This window comes from Thermobia domestica, chromosome 6 (assembly GCF_964235325.1).
Source record: "Thermobia domestica chromosome 6, izTheDome1.hap1.1, whole genome shotgun sequence".
NCBI classification, from domain to species: Eukaryota; Metazoa; Arthropoda; class Insecta; order Zygentoma; family Lepismatidae; genus Thermobia; species Thermobia domestica.
In genome coordinates, this window is record NC_137459.1 from 130438478 (window position 1) to 130458092 (window position 19615).

The window sequence follows — 19615 nt, forward strand, 5'->3', positions numbered from 1 at the left end:
TTCTGGCTTTCTCTTTCGGTGTCGTCCTTTATTTACAATATGCACTATTCGTATTCAGAGCTTGTGCCCCTCTGTAATGTCTTATTCAGATTAAACTTTTCTTTTTGCCCCTCAGTAAATATTTGGTTGATTTAATTTTCATACTCTCCACGGATGGAGCGCAGGAATGCCAGACTCGAAAAATAGGTGTACATTTACTTTCCTGTCAGATAATACATACTTCTACTGAGCTGTACGTTATCACGTGGAATTTCATCACTCTACGATATGTAGAAGTGAGTCAGGGTAAAACTTTCTCGCGCTCCTGTTGTTAGACGGCAAATTTCAAACAAATCACACATGTGCAAATTATTCAGAAACCATTGATTTCCGACCCCCCCCTTCACATAGGTGAAAAGGTTACAAAGTACTTGTACAATATCCCTTTGCGAGGAATGCATCGAATTATTCATTCTGTATATATATATATATATATATATATATATATATATATATATATATATATATATATATATATATATATATATGCACGTGTGTGTTTGTTTGCGTATGTAAAACTTAAACAATGAAATGAATTGTTTCTCTTTCTCTAGGTCAGTGGTCCCGAACGTTGTTTTGAATCCATCGGGCCACTTGTCCAGTTAGCCATCATGTTGCGGGATATAATTAAAAAAAATGAAAGCAGTGTCCTTCCAAAAATCGCTTTCTGAAAAACATGTGAACGTTTTTGTAAAAGGTAGATACCAAAAACTGAGGTTTTGTAGTTGTAAATAAACTCTAATTCTTAAAAAGCGGTTAGTATGAATTTAAAACTTTACTCCATTTACATTTATATGGAAAACTGGCAAATTTGAAAATATCCTTGTTTTAAAATTTATTTTTCCCATAACAGGCATTAATTAACACAAACGTTATTTATTTCAAAAATTTTAATTTTCCTTGGATTGTAAAACCCAATACGCCATGCCATAAACGTCACCAACACCTAGTGGCTCACTTGGCGGTAAATATCGATAATCGATATAGCGACACTTCGAAGGATATGCGCTAGTTTGCCAGTAACAGCATGGTTTCGTCGAGTCGGAACAGATATCTAGAGTGGGAGTGTTGAAGTTACTACTGCGTAGAAGCGAGCACACTGGAGGACTGGGTCATAAAGGGCAAAGGTGTGGATTAATCATGGTGACCCCTCTCTCTCCATACACAGACACAGATATTGACTTTTTCTTTAGAACTATTGGGCCTTATGCAGAGTCGTTTTGAAGCGCGATTAGTGCCATACTAAAGAGCTCGACTAACATAAGTGTCCTGCAGAAGTCAGTGCTTTAGTATGATGCCAATCACACATCAAAACGACTCTGCATAAGGCAGATTATTTTTTATGTTGTACTAGAATAGGGGTGTATAGCAGCAAGGCTATATGAGACGTGGACATATTGATTAATGTAGAATCCGAACCACATGAGTTCCCACTGTAACTGAAATCTGTTCTCATTATAAGAATATTATTTTAACGTCATCGTATATATTTGACGGACTTGTCAAATTAATGTGACTGAGCTTTGAAACGTGACAGTTTATCTGATTTAGTTTTTTCAAGCACTTCAAAATAGAACTTTATACCTTTTTTTAAAAAAAAAAGATCCTTGTATTGAAAATAAAAAGAACTGATTGTTCTCAGGCTTGAATTACCGCCCTTTGTCTCCAGAGTTTGAACAGTATTACTAAACACGCTTGACCACAGAGGCAACTTGTACGTATATGCGTTGTGATATTGCTAATTGAATCGCTCCAAACGCAGGTTTACGTTTGAAATTTTAAAGACCCATTTTTTTTTTTTTTTTGTCTCTTTCAACAATTCCCACTGAAGATATTGATTGATTTCGCATATTGTACCTGTACATTAAGTGTGAATTAAAAAATACTTTATTTCCTGTTTTTCTTTTTTCAAATTTATGTATTTGTGCGTGTTCCTAATGCCTGTGCACTGTGTGGAGTCATTTTTCCTCATATTTCCCCTGGAACACTCTTCGTGTAATTTATCTGGCAGACTAAAGTTTCATAGCAATAAAAGTTTTTGCTTATAATTTTCTTATTTTGCTTTATTTTATTTCAAAAGTCATAAATAATTATTCAATACTACACTGCTTTGTTAAAGAAAGCACGAAGCAGCATGAAAATGTGGAAGTTACAGTATATGCGAACTTTTTTTTTTTTTTTTTTTTGCAGACAACGATACTTGTGTCAACAGACCACAAAATTTGCGTTTTTGTTTCCTGTCGATAAAATGTTTCTCGCAAACTAAACCGCACGGTTTGCTTTGCATTCACGAAAATCCGTAATAAATGAGACCCAATGAATAATATTTTTAGTGATTTCTTCGTAGAAAAAGTGTGATTAAGAGAATATACTAAATGGTAATATTGAGTCAACCGGAACCGGAAGTCAAAGTTTGTGACATATTTAATGGTTAATGTGTAGTAATGTGGGTGCTAGGTGAAGGCTCAAGAAAAAAACATTTATGTATAAAAAGTTAACGTTTTATAGGTTTACGACCAGTTAGTGAGTATATTTTACTTGATAATTTAAGTTTTGTTTAAAATGTATAGTCAGTACTGAACGATATCGTACAGTTGTTCAACCCATTGTATAACTTTCTCTGAAAGATGTGACTGAATCGTTTGCCTGGATTACCTTCGCAAATGCATGGAATTATTTACTCTGTAAAGGCGATGTGTCACATTTAGAGTATTAAATAAGGTTTGTGTAAACTTCTTTCTGAATGTTGTATACAATTTGCACAAATATTTGTCTGCGGTTTGATGCTCAAATGATGAATATAACTTCCATCGCAGAACTCGGGGCTGAATGCATTAACGTATCTAGTGATAGATTTTATGCTGGATTGAGTTGTGGAATAGCTTACTGGCAGAATGCATGACGGCTGTCAAAAGGAAAACAGTAATGGGATGTTTTCGCATATGTACAGATTGATTTTCATGTATTAAGTAAACTGCTGTAAAAAGAAAACCGTGGTGTGACACTGCATTGTGGAAATTGGTCGTATGTTATTGGTATAGAAACTCTCAGATAGGAAGACAGTTCTCTTTTTTTGACCTTTGAACAGCAGAGTAGGTTCAACATGTTATGGATTAAATTAGGTTACGTTAGGGTAGGTTCGATATCCCTGGACCTGTTCTGCGGCACTTAGTCTTTTTTTGTTAGTTTATTTTTTTACATCACAGTAGTGATGGAAAGTATAGTTTATTTTTCGGCATTATTTCTTTCAATCTATTCCAAGCAACTATTCATTCCTCTGGATTGAATGCTTTGGTTCCTTCTTCAGTTTGTTTCCTTAAATGACTCGTTGCTCTAGATCCAGTCCTTTCTTCAATAAGAATTACCGGTAGTTACTCATGTCATGCAAGGTAGGCTATCGGTAAATAAGTTTTCGTAAGAGAATGGGAAGAAGTAGATGTCAAAAGCACAATAAAACTAACTTACGATTAACTATTGTCATGTTTCCAGACTTGTATAGGAGGTAGTATTTTCATTCCGTGAGTCTAATGTTAGAAGTATTGGTTGAAGTATACGACAGCTACTTCCCGTTTGGGAAGGAGGGGAAACGTGATACTTTTAGGAATTATTCATTGATTATCTAGGATGTTAAAAAGTAGGTAACATAGCGACTTTGATTTAGTTACTGAGCTGATCCCACCCTGCTCTACTCTACTTTATCGTTCATTCAAGCAGACGGTTCTACCAAATAGAAAATTTGGATGGCATTTAGTATCTCCCCCAACTCGTCTCCAGAGCAGAGTGCCTTGTTTTTGTCTAAATCGTGATAAAGGTAGAAAAAAGGCCCTATGGAGCTTCTAATCCCCTAGCCCAGCTGTCGCTTGCCCAGCTATATTTTGTGAAGTGAGTAACACGAGATCATATATGTGCAAGATTGGGGGAGATACTAAATATCAGCCGAAAATTTAAAGGTCTGTCTGAATAGAATAGAATAGAATAGAATAAAATATTTTTATTGTCGTTAACATTTGTTGCAATAGACAACGTCAAGAGAGTATACAAAATATATACATTAAATATATAGGTACATAACTAGTCACTTCTTATTTTTTAATTCTTTCTCAAATTCTAAAACGCTATACACAGCTGTTTCATTGAGCCAAGATTTACAGTGTTTCTCAAAGTTTCTATTACACATACCACGAATTTCTGTAGGTAGAAGATTATATATCTTCATCGCAGTGTATTTATAACTCTTTTGTGTTTTACTTAACCTGAAATATGGTGTATCGAGGTCGTCTCCGTATCTTGTGTTATAGCAATGAATTTTATTTCGGGGGGGCCGCGGTGGCTCAGTGGTAGAGCGTTCACCTCTGGTGCTTGGGGTCCCGAGTTCAAACCCTGCTCCCGCCAAGTGAACTTTGTGGTGGACAAACACCGTGTGTGTGGGTTTTCTCGGGGTTCTCCCGTTTCCTCCCACTTTCTTCATTCAACCATCTCATTCATTTCTCATAATCACCGTCTCCTTTAGCCTAACCGGCATAACCGTAGGACGTAAAACTCAAAGATTTCATTTCATTTTTGTTTCGGGTACTAATATTTTCCAAGTTTTCTTTAATATACGTGAGACACCTATAGATATACATTGAGGGCACTGTCATGATTTATATCTCTTTAAAGAAAGGTCTGCAAGAGTCATTATCACGTAGTCCCTGTCTGCTCGAGTAATGCTCTACTTTTCCCTATCGTACTCTACTGTACCCTTTTAAAACGGTCCTGCTTATCGTTTCCAGCTGGAGCGTGTATTGTAAAGTTTACGCTTCTTCTAAATGTAGCAGTTTTAGAATTGAATCCAATTATGAAAATAGCTTGTCAGCTGAATGGTGAATAACTGGTGGTTTTAAGAACTTAGTAACTAACTATATGACCTATGGAACCCGGAGGTTCAGTGCTGCGTTCACTAAAGTGACTTCCGTCCTTAGCCAACTGGATCCAGTTTCTACTTTGTATTTCTGTTTCTGCAAGATCCATGTTAATATTATCCTCCCATCTGCGCCCAGATCTTCCTAATGGTCGTTTTCCTATTGTCTTCCAGGTAGCTACTTCTATCTACCTGGCTACATAACAGGTTCTTCTATCGTGGCTACATGACCTGCGCACCTGAGCCTCCTAGACTTGACCCTAACAATGTTGGGTAAACCGTATATATTATGTAGTTCCTCGTTATGAAGTTTCCGCCATTCTCCATTCCCATTCCTCTTGGGACAGAATATTCGTCTCAGGATCTTGTTCTCAAATACATTGACTACGTTATCCCCTTAGAATAAGCGACTATATTTCGCAACCATACAAAATATCAGGCATGGTTATCGTTTTATTTATTTTAAGCTTCAAATTCGCGACGACAAGAGATTTTTGAGCTGAATAATAAGACGAATTCCCTGCTTTTAGTCGACATTTAATTTCTTCGTGAATATGGTTTTCATCTGTTAATAATGATCCTAGTTATTTGAAAGTATCCACTTTATCAAAAGTATTATTTAATATTTTAACGCTATATCAGGTAAATTGATAGTCAAGTTTGGAATAAATGCAGGAAGAAAAACTTCATAAAAGATGAATTAGGACGTAATTGAATAAGTGAGTTGAAAAAGGAACACGTTCCAGAAATCTCAACGTTCCGACACTGAATGGAAAAATGAATGAATTAAAGGAATATGTTCCATTTTCCACTCACATGTTTCAGGAGACCTCAATATAGATTATTTAAAATTAAGGAATGTATTCGTGTTCCTCTCAACAGGTATAGACTTACTAAGAATAAAATAACTATCTGAGTTTAACTTGCCTATATTTGTGGAATTTGTACCTTTTTCAACTCACTCATTCAATTAAAATCCAAACGTGCAAGACAGGTACTTGCTGGACATTGTTCGGGTTTCGCCCTTCACGTCATTATCATACCTGATTGTGTATGCTGCAGGGTTGGCAAAAACCATGGTTTTTATTTAAAAAAAAAAATGTTTGTTTAAACCTGGTCTTTTTTGGTTTAAATAATTTGCTCTATGTATTTATATCCCATACGGACAGAAATAAGTTTGTTTCGCCTTGGTGTTATTATGCAACAACCAGGTTATGCTGAGAGGGTTCACATAACCTTAAACCGCTTCTCGGCTTACATCCCAGAGAAATTGTCCTCCATTTGAACTCGAAACCAGGACTAATTGGCCACAAATGCGATACGTTTGCTGACTCACTCACGAAGGACTCCTGATAAAAATATGTTGCACTGATGCTTTACATACTTATTAACATAATTGTCAAGAGTCAATTCAGAAGGACAAAACGATACAGTTGCACAAGTGAAACCACTATACAGAATTACATATGGACTAATTTAGTCCAAGTTAAAGAAATACGACGACTTAATTTGTATAAAATTAAAAGTGAATAAAGATACGAATTATTTGAGTCCACTTTGGCTTTGACCCATTTATACATAAATAGATACCAAAGATATTTTGATTTCAGTAAATGCCTCTCACGGGGTTTGTATGATCCTCCCTCCCAAAAAAAAAAAAAAAAAAAAAAAAAAAATACGGCATATGGATGTATTTTATAAATAGTAAACGTTATTAAAACGAAACAATATTTAGATTTTTCTTTGATTGCTATTGAATAATAATAATAAACTATGAAAAAAATCACAAAAGAAACATTCATAAACTTATTTAAAAAATGATGCTTTTGTAGTATTATCTCTTTGAGTAATGAATGGGGAATTTAGGTCTGAATATAATACGAATAATATACAGAAGTATAACATGATAACCCACAAATGTGAGTTCATCAATATTTTACAAACAGTTACCCTTTTACGAACATTTTTCATTTTTTGGTTGACACCAGCCAACCCTGGTATGCTGTCTTGAATTGTGAATTGTTTGCATACTTGTTTGCTGTGTGATATAAATACATCTACTTAAAAAGAGTAATTTCTACTGCCAACAGTGCATTTTCAATACATTTCTCCAGTCCCAGTGCTTGCATTTCTCGCATTGTTTTTAACACGTTAAATTTGAAGACACGTACTGGACGCTAAACAGAAATACGAACAAGCACAATGTTACAAACAGAAAGGCATGATAAAAGTCACTGAACTAAAAAATATTTTCCCAGCTAAACTAGCACATATTAGAGATAGTGTTTTAATTTATAGTCGAACATTTAGGTTTAAGTACATTGAGATGAAGAACATTAGAAACAAGAATAAAGTTAAGAGCACCCACAAATCAGAATTATGGTAGAAGGGGAGTATTGTTCATAATTAACGAAATTATTGTAGTTTCAGCAACACGAAATAGTGTATAAGAAATAACTCTAGAGAACATAAAAACTTACTATATCTGACACGACATTGAAAATTTGATATTTTTATCTCCATTATAAATAGTGAAACAGGATTTAATTCACAGTGGGTCGTTGCTCAAATAACGAAATGCATGAGTTTTTTTAAGCATGAATGTAAATTAACAATATCTATCACTATTACTTTTTCTGTGAATGGTCGGCCCCTGCGAGGAACATCTTGGGCATGGAAATTTTCAGAACCAAAGCGATTGAACAATTTTTCGGCTGTTTCTTTTGATAGCGTATTTTATCCATACACAGCATAAATTTCTTCACTGGCCTGCGCAGCATTTGTGCCTTTATCGAAACAAAAATCTACAAAAGTATAGCGTGGTTTTGCGAGGAATTGACTTATCTTTACGGTGTGCAATGAGTCTGATTATAAGAATTACAACGCCTTTTTTGACATCTAGCTTATGCTGTCAAATGACGTTAGGCTTGACCTGCTGTAACTCATACAACCCGAGTTTTGGCATATCTCGGGCATCTTGTGCCCAAGAGCTCAATGCATTTTAGAGTATCTGACATATAGGTTATATAAAAATCATGCTTGTGAAAGGATATGAAAAAGAGTGTTTGTATCCGTCCTTGATAAAAGTCTGTGTACACCACTGCTTGGGAATCTGTAGGTTTGTATATATCTATAGGAACCTACAGGTTTATGTAAATATTTTATATTAGAAACTTGTTGGTAAAGAGCACGAGGTACCGAAAACGAACGTATGGAAAATTTGTGTATGGAACTTCGTTTTCTGGATTCAATTATATCCCTATAGCAGAACATGCCGCGATCTGCGATGTGATCGCAGAAAATTTGTCGCGCCTGTGCAGAAAAATTGCCAGAGAAAAAAAAGAAATAGCCAACAGAAAAGTATCAAAACATGCCTGCTATGTGTAGATGTCTTAAATGCACGGACGACTCGCATAAATATAGTTTGAACTGTTTTTTACGTCGCGTAAAGTGTATTTTTAACAGTCACAAGTGTTTTCTTCTGCAGAAAATTTTTGACACAAGAGCTCATCGCAGAAAGACAAAGAAAGTTCTGCCATCAGCAATTATATCGAAACGTACATTGACATTCTATTCACTCTACTTTAGAAGAGGTAGGTAAGCGTTTCACCACAGGTATTTTTTTTTTAATGAATGCTTTATAGTCGATCTTCGTTATATGCTAGTGTAGAAGATCAAGATTATGAAGGACTGATACGTTTCATATACGTGAGCAGCTAAACAGACCGGAATTTCAATGTTGTGCACCGGAAGGGTCTTCAGAGAATCGTGCAAAACTTTTTCGCACAAAACAAAACAAAAAAAAAAAAAAAAAAAACCTGTCGAGTGGGACCTGGGGACCATATCCCCAGAAATCTCAACTTTACCTACCTTCTTTCCTCCCTCCCTCATTAAAGGCATGCGTGCTAGCCACTAGAATACTGACAAGGGCTACGGAAAAGGACAGTAAATAAAGAAAAGTAGTATTTGCCTATGTTCGGTGAATTGTAAAAACTTCTAACACAGTAAGAGCGCTGTGAACCAAAATGTTTCTGCAATAAACTGCATTATGACATGGTCATATCTTCTTATTTTTCCATTCCAGCAATTATTTCACAATAATGATTTTACACTCCATAAATTAGTTAACTTCGAGGTCAAAATGTGAGGACACGATGGCCTAGTCAAAGAATAGTATGATCTCTTGTCCAAGTGATCCTTGGTTCTTTGCATGGGAGCGTGTGGTGGAGAACATTTCCTGTAGTCCACAGAACGTTTCACTTCAATTAAGACGACGTGTGGGATAACATTTAAGTTATTAAATTAAATTATGAGGCAGTATCTGCCAATATGAGAGAGAATATTCTTGTTACTATTTAGTTTCGCAAAGATCTTGAGCAATCTCCGATATGTTAAGACAGTTACAAACTTATTGCAGATTTACTGTAGTATAATAGAAAATTTCTTAATCTACGACTATGTAATGTTTCCTACTGTTAACCTCGGAAGTTAAGTAGGTTTATGGGCTTAAATGCATAATGTGAAATAATTGCCAGAATGAAGAATTAGAAACATACAGGAAGGAATATCTTTAGCTGATGGTTCCAAAGTATTTTTTGTTCAGTGCGTCCTACTGTGCTAGAATTTTCCACGGCTTCCCAAAGACAGTGTTTCGCAACCAATGTGCCGCTGCACACTGCTATGCCTCGCAGGATGAAAGGTGTGACGCGAATTTTTACCTATTGTAAGAAACTAATTATCGAGCTATTATTGTACCTGAGTTACTGTGTTTCATATGCTTCTACATGATTTCATCCTCTGCTATACTTTTTATACTCTGTGCAGTATTTTCGTCAGTTGTTATAATAACACAAAAAACAAAGAAACTCTTATGACTGCTACAGTACGTGTTTAGGAAAGAGTACAGAAAGTTAGTAATAAGACAGGTGAACTTGTCGTAAAGGCCAACAAACTACACATAGTTGAAATGTTGTAAATGACTGCTTGTAAAGAGATAGAAAAAAAAAAAAAGTCAGGCTCATCAGCTCTAAGTGAAATTTTAAAATTTCCTGTCTGTTGGTTACCAGGTTAATTAATTTTCAACTACATATTTGTGTGAACTGGGCTACTCGACGTTGACTGAAATTGAAATACCACAGAGAGTAGGACTCAGATCTGTCGATGAAATAATGAGACTTCTATTACTAATGTTGCGTCAACAGACCAGCTATTTGTGTGCAGTTACGTAGGCATAAGTACGACATTGAAAATATCTGTTCAATTATTTACTTTAACCTTTAAACGCCCATTGACGCAAATGCTGCGTCAGGGCTTTAAGCCTCAATAGCTCACCCCTTAATTAAGGTAGGAAGATGACTATAGTACCAATGTATTCCTGAAGGACGCAGCTTTCCGCCGGTGTGCATTTTATGTATGTGGGGGTACCACGGCGGGGTTAGGAGGGTAAAGAGAGTTTTTTTCAAAAAGTTTTTTTTTGGGGGGAGGGTGCCATTCCCCCTCTGGAGATACACTCATAAAAATCGGTATCTGAAGCAATGAAGTAGGCCACTACATGGTAATATCCTGTATTTGTACTTCTTGCTTATATGGGGGAGCAGGGAGTGGGCAAAGTTGGCCATGTTTTGGAGTTTCAGATTTTTGACGTAAATTACATGTATTTTTACGATAAACATCAATAGCTCAGCCCATAATTATGCCTTCTACGAATATGGTGGGAATTGCACGAATGTTACCTCGTTGAAATCTGTATTCTATAAGCTTCTCAACGGTGTATGAATCATGACTGTGATAATTAGGGGAGCCGCAAGAACCCCTCAACGTGAGAGTCTACGATTTTGCTTAAAACAAAAAATAACAATAACGTGGCGGGCGTCTAAAGGATAACTGTAACAGAGCGTTGTATTTTCTTGCCTTTCTTTTCTTTACAGTAGAGTAAGTTTATAGTATTTATCTTGATCATTATAACTTTAGAAATATTTACACTATTAATGAAAGAAAACAAACCAAAGCACCAAATATGTATTAATAATACTTGTGTAACAGTTTCGGAAATGTAACATCGTCCTCGTCAGACACACTATCTAATGAAGGCGATGTTACATTACCAAAACTGTTACACAAGTATTATATATATATATTTGGTGCGTTGGTTAGTTTTGTTTTATTAGTACCATAATATGGAGCACTTTTAATTCATGTTTGTGAATTATTAGCTAGTAAATACACAATTTAATTTCTATTTAATAATATTACGATACAATAATAATAGGTTGATTATAATACGCATTTATAACAACACTGTCATTATATAATACGTTTTTAGAAGAGAATAAAGTGAAGCTTTTTGGTGTGCCATGTTCAGTCGTAGATAATAAGTACTCTGCTGCGAGTAGAGAAGGGTTGCGGAACACTGATCTGTAAGTCAGTTTGAATCCTAACGTCGGCTGCTAATTTGCCGCGGCTCCCTAAGTCAAGATCAGTAAACAAACAATTATGAAACTTAGGTAAAGAAGCTTCCTTGGGTCAAACACTTAACCCACCTAGAGTAGAAAGATTCCAAGTTGAGAATATGATATATAAACGTTTTATACACACAGTCGTGGGGTGGTCTTAGTAGATCTTTTTATATAATATAGAATGAGCATACCGAATATAGATATTTGTTAATGTGATAGCTTAAATGTACAGTTACGTTATCCACAGGGTGACATCCAGAAGTCCTAAAAATATGGGCACTAGACCTAAATTTTAGGACTTCTGCCATTTAGGACTTGTGCCTTTTTCATTCACTTGCTTTAGTTCTGAAATTCGCCACCACCACACGAAATTGGGACGATGCAGCAACTAGTTGGCAATAATGTTACGAACGTATCTAATTCCAACAGTAACAGCTATATTTGTACTACTAAGATTATTATTATCACTATCTGTTCTGCACTTATACACGAATTACATAATACAACCTATTTCATTCTAAGAATTACATAATTAGTTACGAAATTCGTTTCTTTCGAATGGAGATACGAGAATTCCAAGACAAATTCCTAAAACGAAAATAAATAAATAAATAAATAATAAAAAATGTTTAAAAAGCATATTTTACCAGACTTCTGAAACCAAGCAAATATTCAGAATTGCAATATATACAGTGCGGAGCGTATTTTATTAAGAGTAGGACAAAAATCCACCGAAGTTTACTTAATTAGGACAAAAGTTCACTAGACATTTCACGAGTGAAAATTAAATACCAACTGTATACATAAAGAACGCAGTAAATTTAAAATTGAACAAAGAGCATTTATTATGCAATACAGTGGGTGACATTCATAAGTCTTAAACGGCACAAGTCCTAAAAATATAGGCACTAGACCTAAATTTTAGGTCCTGTGCCATTTTTGCAAAAATTACTACATAGTCATTTAGGGGTGTAGCCTGCAAATTTTTCTAGGGGAGCATGATTTTTATATATTAAAAGCAAATCAAAAGTTTATTTCCAGATTACGAAAGCTTCAATAAGACAATAAATTTATACATATTACACATGTACACAAATACATAATATTATTATATTTCCAGTTAGTTCCTTTTTGAAACCTGGACCTTGACAGAGCGTAAATTTAAAATCACAGCTTGTGGGAAATGTACGAATCAGGTAGTTATAAGAAATCGGAAACTGTTCATGGAAATCCATTTGTTTGACTGTATTTATCTTCTGTACTCTTATATAAAAGAGTAAAGATGAGTAATTTTTTGGGCATACTACTTTAAGTAGAGTCGTTAAATTTTAATTATAAAATATAATTTTCTTATGAAAGCAGGACATAAAAAAGAATTTTTGGAAATAAGTATCGTAAAAAGGGTGGGGCAAGATTTTTTTAAAGGGTAGTGTATCTCGCAAGTTTCTGAAGCTAGTAAAATGAAACTTGGCATATAAACTTTCCTGTTAAAAAAAAACTGAAAATTGAACACATAAAAAGGAAAGAGCAAAGGGAGCACTTTTTTTATGTTCGAATTCCCCATTACTTACTCAGAAAATATGTAAATAAATTAAGGAAAGATTTGTTTAAGCTAGATGCGTGAAACTCGGTACTTGAACTTTTAACTAAAAGTAATAAAATACTATATGTTTCAGCATCTTGAAAATTACACTTCTAAGGGGAAGGAGGGTCAATTTCTATAATATTAAAATATCCCGCTGCTTATAAGATTTGGGCAGAAAACTCTCTTCCTTTAGGCCTCGGTTCATCCAGTTAAGCAAACGAGAGTACAAAGTGGCTAATTAATTAGGTTCTTTTAATTATTTTAACTTGTTGACGTAGTTTAATTCTTTTAAAACTGTATTCTTTCACATTCTATTATAAACATCCTTCATTTGCTGTAATTATTAAACACGTTTAGTAAACATAAAACAGACTAACCCCCGGTCCCGGCCAGGAATGTGTTTTTGGTGTTAAGTCATCATTTGCCGTCCGTAACATAACCTTTGATTTTAACTTCACATACTCTCAAGACTCAAGTCTCAGAAATGTAGCATATACTACTACTGCTTCTACTACTAATACTACTACTATACTACTACTACTATTTCTACTACTATACTACTACTACTACTACCATTACTACTACTATTACTATACTACTACTACTACTACTACTACTACTACTAATAATAATAATAATAATAATAATAATAATAATATGCACTTCTGAAATACGTATGTATCTATGCGTTATTAATTCTTTCATAATCTTGAAAGAAACTTTGGATTTGTTTTTAGTTTGTAAAAATCAAGGCCCTCTAGAATAACTTGCTGGCTACTCCCTGAATGACTATGTATTGGTTTCTGTACACGTATTGTGTTATCACTTGCTAGTCTAGTGTTATTTGTAGAACAAGACAATGGTTCTTGTCTTGGAATATTACTAGTTTGGTGTGGTAGTACAGTGATAGAGTGTGACGTATAATTTAATTTCCCTGTAGGGTATGCTATCTGCAATGCAATAAACTGTATATGCTTCTTTTTCCTAACAAGGATGGGCGATAAGCCCCTGCAATTCCATTACAAATAAGGACGAAATTATTTTATATACTACTTGGTGAACCTTTGTTAATATAACGCTATTAGTTCTTACAAACTTTTGTTAATCTTATTTAACAGTTGCAAAATGGAATAAGAGAGAAAATATATAGTGATGATGATTGTTTATTTACATAAGATATACATACAACAAAAGGGAATCTGTTGGTCACTACTGCGTATCTGCTAAACCAGGGTCAAACTCTGTGTGTCACAAAAGTTAGTTTAACAGAGTTTAAAATAATATATATTTTGTTTCAAAGCAAAATAGGCTTTGGAACAGTGGGTGAGATCCAAAGCTATTGCTAAGAGGTATCAAAAAACTAAAAAAGATTGGCTCTGAGAAACAGAAACGCAACTTCTAGAGACTTAAACATTAAAATGGCTGAGTATGGTGTAGACATTTCGCCTGATAATGTTCGAAGGGTTCTTTGTGTTAAGGGAATAAAAGCACTCAGGCCAAGAAAGAAAGCAAAAATTACTCCAATCATTACAAAGAAGCGCCTCGAATGGGCACGTGGCAAAGAACATTGGACTGCTGATGATTGGAGAATAGGAGTTTCAGTGATGAATCATATCTTCGTATCTGATGAATGTTCACAATATGTGCGACTAGTGTTGCAAAGGTCTAGAAAAAACAAAAAGGAAATTTTGGGTAAAAAAAAACAGTTTTTTTTACCGTTTTTCCCGAACCTGAAAAAAACGAAAAGATTGGGAAAAATTGAAATATTCGAATGTTTCACACATTATGCTTTTAAAATGAAAACTACACTATTTTATATTTATTGCTTTACAGTTAAGATCATTGAGTAGTTATGTTTCTTGTATTAGAATAGGGAAATTTAATGGCAATAAATATATTTACACCATTCCTTTAAAGTTAGCACCGTGATAGAATGGAGTTATGGCTACAAAAAATTCTGAAATATAATGGAAGTTAGATTAAATAATATAGACGCATTTAAATTATCTTAAGTAATCTTATAAAGTTACCGTTTCATGGCAGGGAAGTGTTAAAATAACAGGGCCAGAATCATTTTAGTTAATACCAGTATGTTAAAATCAAATATCTATTTTATGGATACACGTATCTTCCTTGTGCTGTGTAAATTTTTGTAAATTTTGAACCCATTAGAAAAAATCTTTTGTTCGGAAATATTGGCAAAACCCGGATAATGTAATTTAAAAACTATTTATTCGCCTGATGCTAATCTTATTTGCTGTAACGTGTCTGCAGCATCTATACATACAACGTATTTCGCTAGCAGGAAAAATATTTAAAGCAACATCTTTTAATTTTACTTTTTAGTTTTCTGATAAAAAATACCTCTTTATTATTTGTACACTTTTCGAAGAACTCAAAAAGAGAAAGGATTTTCTTTACATATACACACATACACCGCATAAGTGCGTAAATTTGAGCAGCGACAAATATATTAAAGAATTTAACATGTGAAACTTCCGTTCGCTATTCTTAAAGACTAGCAGAATACCCGTTCTTCATACGGGGAGAATAGTTTCATTTTCGGTATAAGGAGCATCAAAACTGTCACCAGTGAACTTAGGGACCCCAAAACTATGAGTTTGACACTAGTATCAGTCATTTTCACTTACTATTACATGTCATCCTCTCCCTTTAGGAGTAATAATGGGGGCTGAATTTGGATTTAAACGGCATCGGAAGTGTCACTGTTCATCTCAGCCACCCAGAAAAGTATGGATTCGACACTGATATCGACCATTTTTATATACCCACATCTTCTCCCCCCACAAGTTCCGGTGCTGAATTTGGATTTAAATGTCATCTGAAGTGTCACTGTTCATCTCAGGACCCCAAAAACCATGAATTCAACACTAGTATCGATCGTTTTGGATCATATATATATCCGCCTCCAAGTTGCGGGGATGCATTTGGATTTAAAGTGCATCGGAAGTGTTACTGTTCATCAAAGCAACCCCAAAAACTATGTATTCGACTATAATATCGGTCACACACACACACACATATATATATATACTATTTCATATACATACATACATACATATATATACCCCTCTCCTCTGTCCCCAGGTCACGGCGCCTAATTTGGGTTTAAACGGCATTAGAAGCGTCACTGCTCATCTCAGCAACCCCAAAAACTATAGATTCAGCACTAATATCAGTCATTTTCGATCATTTTTTTTATATATCACCCCCTTCCCCCTCCCTAAAGTTTCGGCGTTGAATTTGGATTTAAACTGCATCGGAAATGTTACTGTTCATCTCAGTGACCCTGAAAACTATGGATTCACACTAATATGGATTATTTTTCATCATTTTTATATACCTCCCTCAATTTGCGGGAGTAAATTTGAATTTAAACGGCATCGAAAGTGTAACTGTTCATCTCAGCGACCGCAAAAACTGTGGATTCGATACTTATAACGGTCATTTTCGATCATTTTATACATCTTCCTCTCCTTCCCCCAAGTTGCAGTGCTGAATTAGAATTTAAGCTTCATCGGAGATGTCAGTGTTCATCTCAGCAACCCCGAAAACTATGGGTTCGACACTAAGATCGATAATTTTTAATATATATCCGCACTTCCTTCCTCCAAGTTGCACCTTTAAAGTGAAATGATAAAACCATCTCAGGCCCGAACCTCATCTATGTTGAAAGTTTTTGTCGAGATCAGTCTGGTGGTTCAAGTGTTGTTAAGTTACAAATATAGTTACTTTCATTATATATATATATATATATATATATATATATATATATATATATATATATATATATATATATATATATATATATATAGTTACATTCTTTCATTTCTAGTCTAGTTAGTTACATTCTAGTATACTTTCATTTATATATATGTTTATAAAAAACTCAGCTATTGCTTCTGCACTATTTCAATGGTTCGTACTTTAATACATCCCTTCCTCAACCATGATTGCTGAATTGATTAAACGTAATGTTCTTGTATTAAATAAATGTATTTTAAATATATATTTCTCATTAATTTCAATTAAGTTGCTTTTCAAAGATCCTCTAAAATTTCAGTGACGCACTATGGGCTATAAGCCATTAACTTCTATGGCCACCCTGCTACAAACTACAGACTTAAATATTCGATAAAGCATTTCAGTACTAAGTAGTTGCCACAATACCAATATGAACGTATTTAATTCCAACGGTAACAAGTATGTTAGTAACACTAAAATTATTATTAATAATGATAACGAGTAAGGGTTTAGGATGTTTCGGTGTAGGATGTTTCCCTGTAGGATGTTTCGGTGTACGGACGCTACGGTGTAAGGACGGTTCGGTGTAAGGACGCTTGCTGTAAAGGACGTTTCGGTGTATAGCCTAATATTTGATTGCATTAATCATATGCTTGTAATGAACAGGCATGAAGTGTCATAGTGTAGCCACTCTGGAATAGTGTAAACTGATTAACATTGTTATTGAGACAGGATGATAATACAACACCAATCCATTCGCAACAATAATTTCTATTGAGAGATTTCCATAGGCGAGTTTTATAGAATAATAATCAAATTTACTGCAAAATATTCAGCATTATTTCTAAATTGAAATAAATATATTGTACAAAGTTCCTGAGACACAGTAATAATATATACAAACTGAATAATACCTCAAAGGAATTTTTGGCGTGGGAGACCGATTTCCGATGAGAGCTCATGTGGTTCGGATTCCACGTTAATCAGTATGTGGACGTCTCATATAGCCTCGCTGTTGAGCGGGACGTTAAACTCAGAATCAACTCATCTCAACTCAAAGGAATTTTGTTGAAAAAAATATAATTACATAGAATCACTCAACTAAGAATCTAAAATTGTATACAATTCCTTTTAAGACTGTAATCACATCGTCAGATTTGTAATTTTCACAAACGTTGTTCAGTCTCTTCGTAACATCGGCGTATTTTTTCTTTGTTCTGACTTCATATCCGCCAATTAACTTATTTTTTTCCATTTGAACAGCACTAACAAGGAGACTTACGGAAGTGTAATTTACTGATTTGAATGAAACTTTGCATACTTGTAGAATATCAAAAAATAATCGTCACTTTTTTTTAATTTTATTTTTGGCAATGGTGCGGGTTTAAGAGTAGAAACCACTCTTTGAACGTTAGAGGTGGCCTCCAAGCATAAACAGAAAGCAATCATTAAAATAGAAGATTAAATGATACGACCAGCTTACTGTCAAGGAGGTTTTAGGACAGGTGATTCAGAACCTGACATTGAAATTACAAAATTCAAATTGGCGGATCCAATATGATGATTACAATTACAAATAGTCTTCTGGTTTGAAATGTTCTGCAGTTAGCCAAGAACAATTATAATTGGCAGGGACTACTGAGAGAAGGTGCAGACTGATTTGAAACCCCTTTTTGTACTTATTTTAACAGAACGTTTGATTAAATCTATAGCCAAAAAGTTAGAAGCCAATGCCAATGCATTTGTCGCGAATGTGAAGCAACACATATTGGAAAATTAAATATTTATAACTCTGATCAATAGGTTTAATTTTTAAATGCAGACGGGACGTACTCTAGTGTTTACAGGGACACAAACAGTAGAAAGTGTGGTACAGTCAGTAAATTCTATGACTCGTAGCTACATCATACAGCCTTTAATTTCTGCAAATAGTGTTTTGTTATCACCACTTTTAATTGTTTTGTAGGAAAACAATGGAACATTTGGTCTTATAGTCCAACACAACCTCTTTAAATTTGAAGATATCCTTGTAAAAGCATCAAATCCGGAAAAATTAACATCAAGTGTTGTAAGATCATGGTTCCAAGAGATTTTTCTTCAAGCGTCTAATGCAAAGTCCATTTTGTTTTTAGTTTCGTGGAGTGGTCACAATTCAACTTTGACCTATTTTAAGAACAAAAGAGTAACTCATAATAGAAACAATTTCTGCAGGAACAACTGGTAGGATTCAGCCTCTTGTTGTGTTCTTTAGGCCGTTAAAAATTTTCTTGAGACATTTTTCTCACACTGTCCTTCTCTACAACTATAACATGAATTTACATCTCCGTAATAATATAATTAAGATCTCATCACTGATTCATAATCAGTTTTCTTTTCCTAGATTTGCTAATCTTATTGGATATGCATGATATAAAAGCGGTTATTGGAAGAAAAACTACCTGTGTTTGAAAATTTTCTTTCAAAGATTGTGCAGCATTTTGCGATTTGTGCACAGTTATTGCCGTAATAAGGTGTGTGTGGTGTACACAATGTTTATGCATCACACACTTTTTTACTATATATCATTACCGTAAAACGTTTTCCCAATCAATTAATAATTATAACATTTGAGGATATAAGATATATGATGATGATAAGATATAAGATATATATAGGATGAGGATATAAAATGAATCGTTTACAAAAAATAGTTTCTCGCTGATTAATTTGCACACATTCCGGTTTTGGTAGAGTGTTGTGGATAGTTATATTGTACTGCTTGTTCCTATCTGTACCCGTTTTCGTTCTATGTCAATAAACGTTGAAACCAGAAATGGCTAATATTAACCACTTCCAGTTTAAATAGAGTTAATGAAGCAGATGGAACTACTA

The 19615-nt window shown here is 34.4% G+C and overlaps 1 protein-coding gene across 2 annotated transcripts in view; it reads left to right on the forward strand.

The window, feature by feature from the left end:
* Nucleotides 1-2433: 2433 nt before the first annotated feature.
* LOC145688208 (uncharacterized) overlaps nt 2434-19615 on the forward strand; it is a 151350-nt gene continuing 134168 nt past the window's right edge. Inside the window, exon 1 of one of the 2 annotated variants that reach the window (XM_081762098.1) lies at nt 2434-2562. The gene's annotated coding sequence lies outside the window, so the exon portion shown is untranslated. Of the gene's footprint in view, nt 2563-2623; nt 2761-19615 lie in introns of those variants that run through there. The other variant, XM_081762099.1, reaches the window with a different exon arrangement.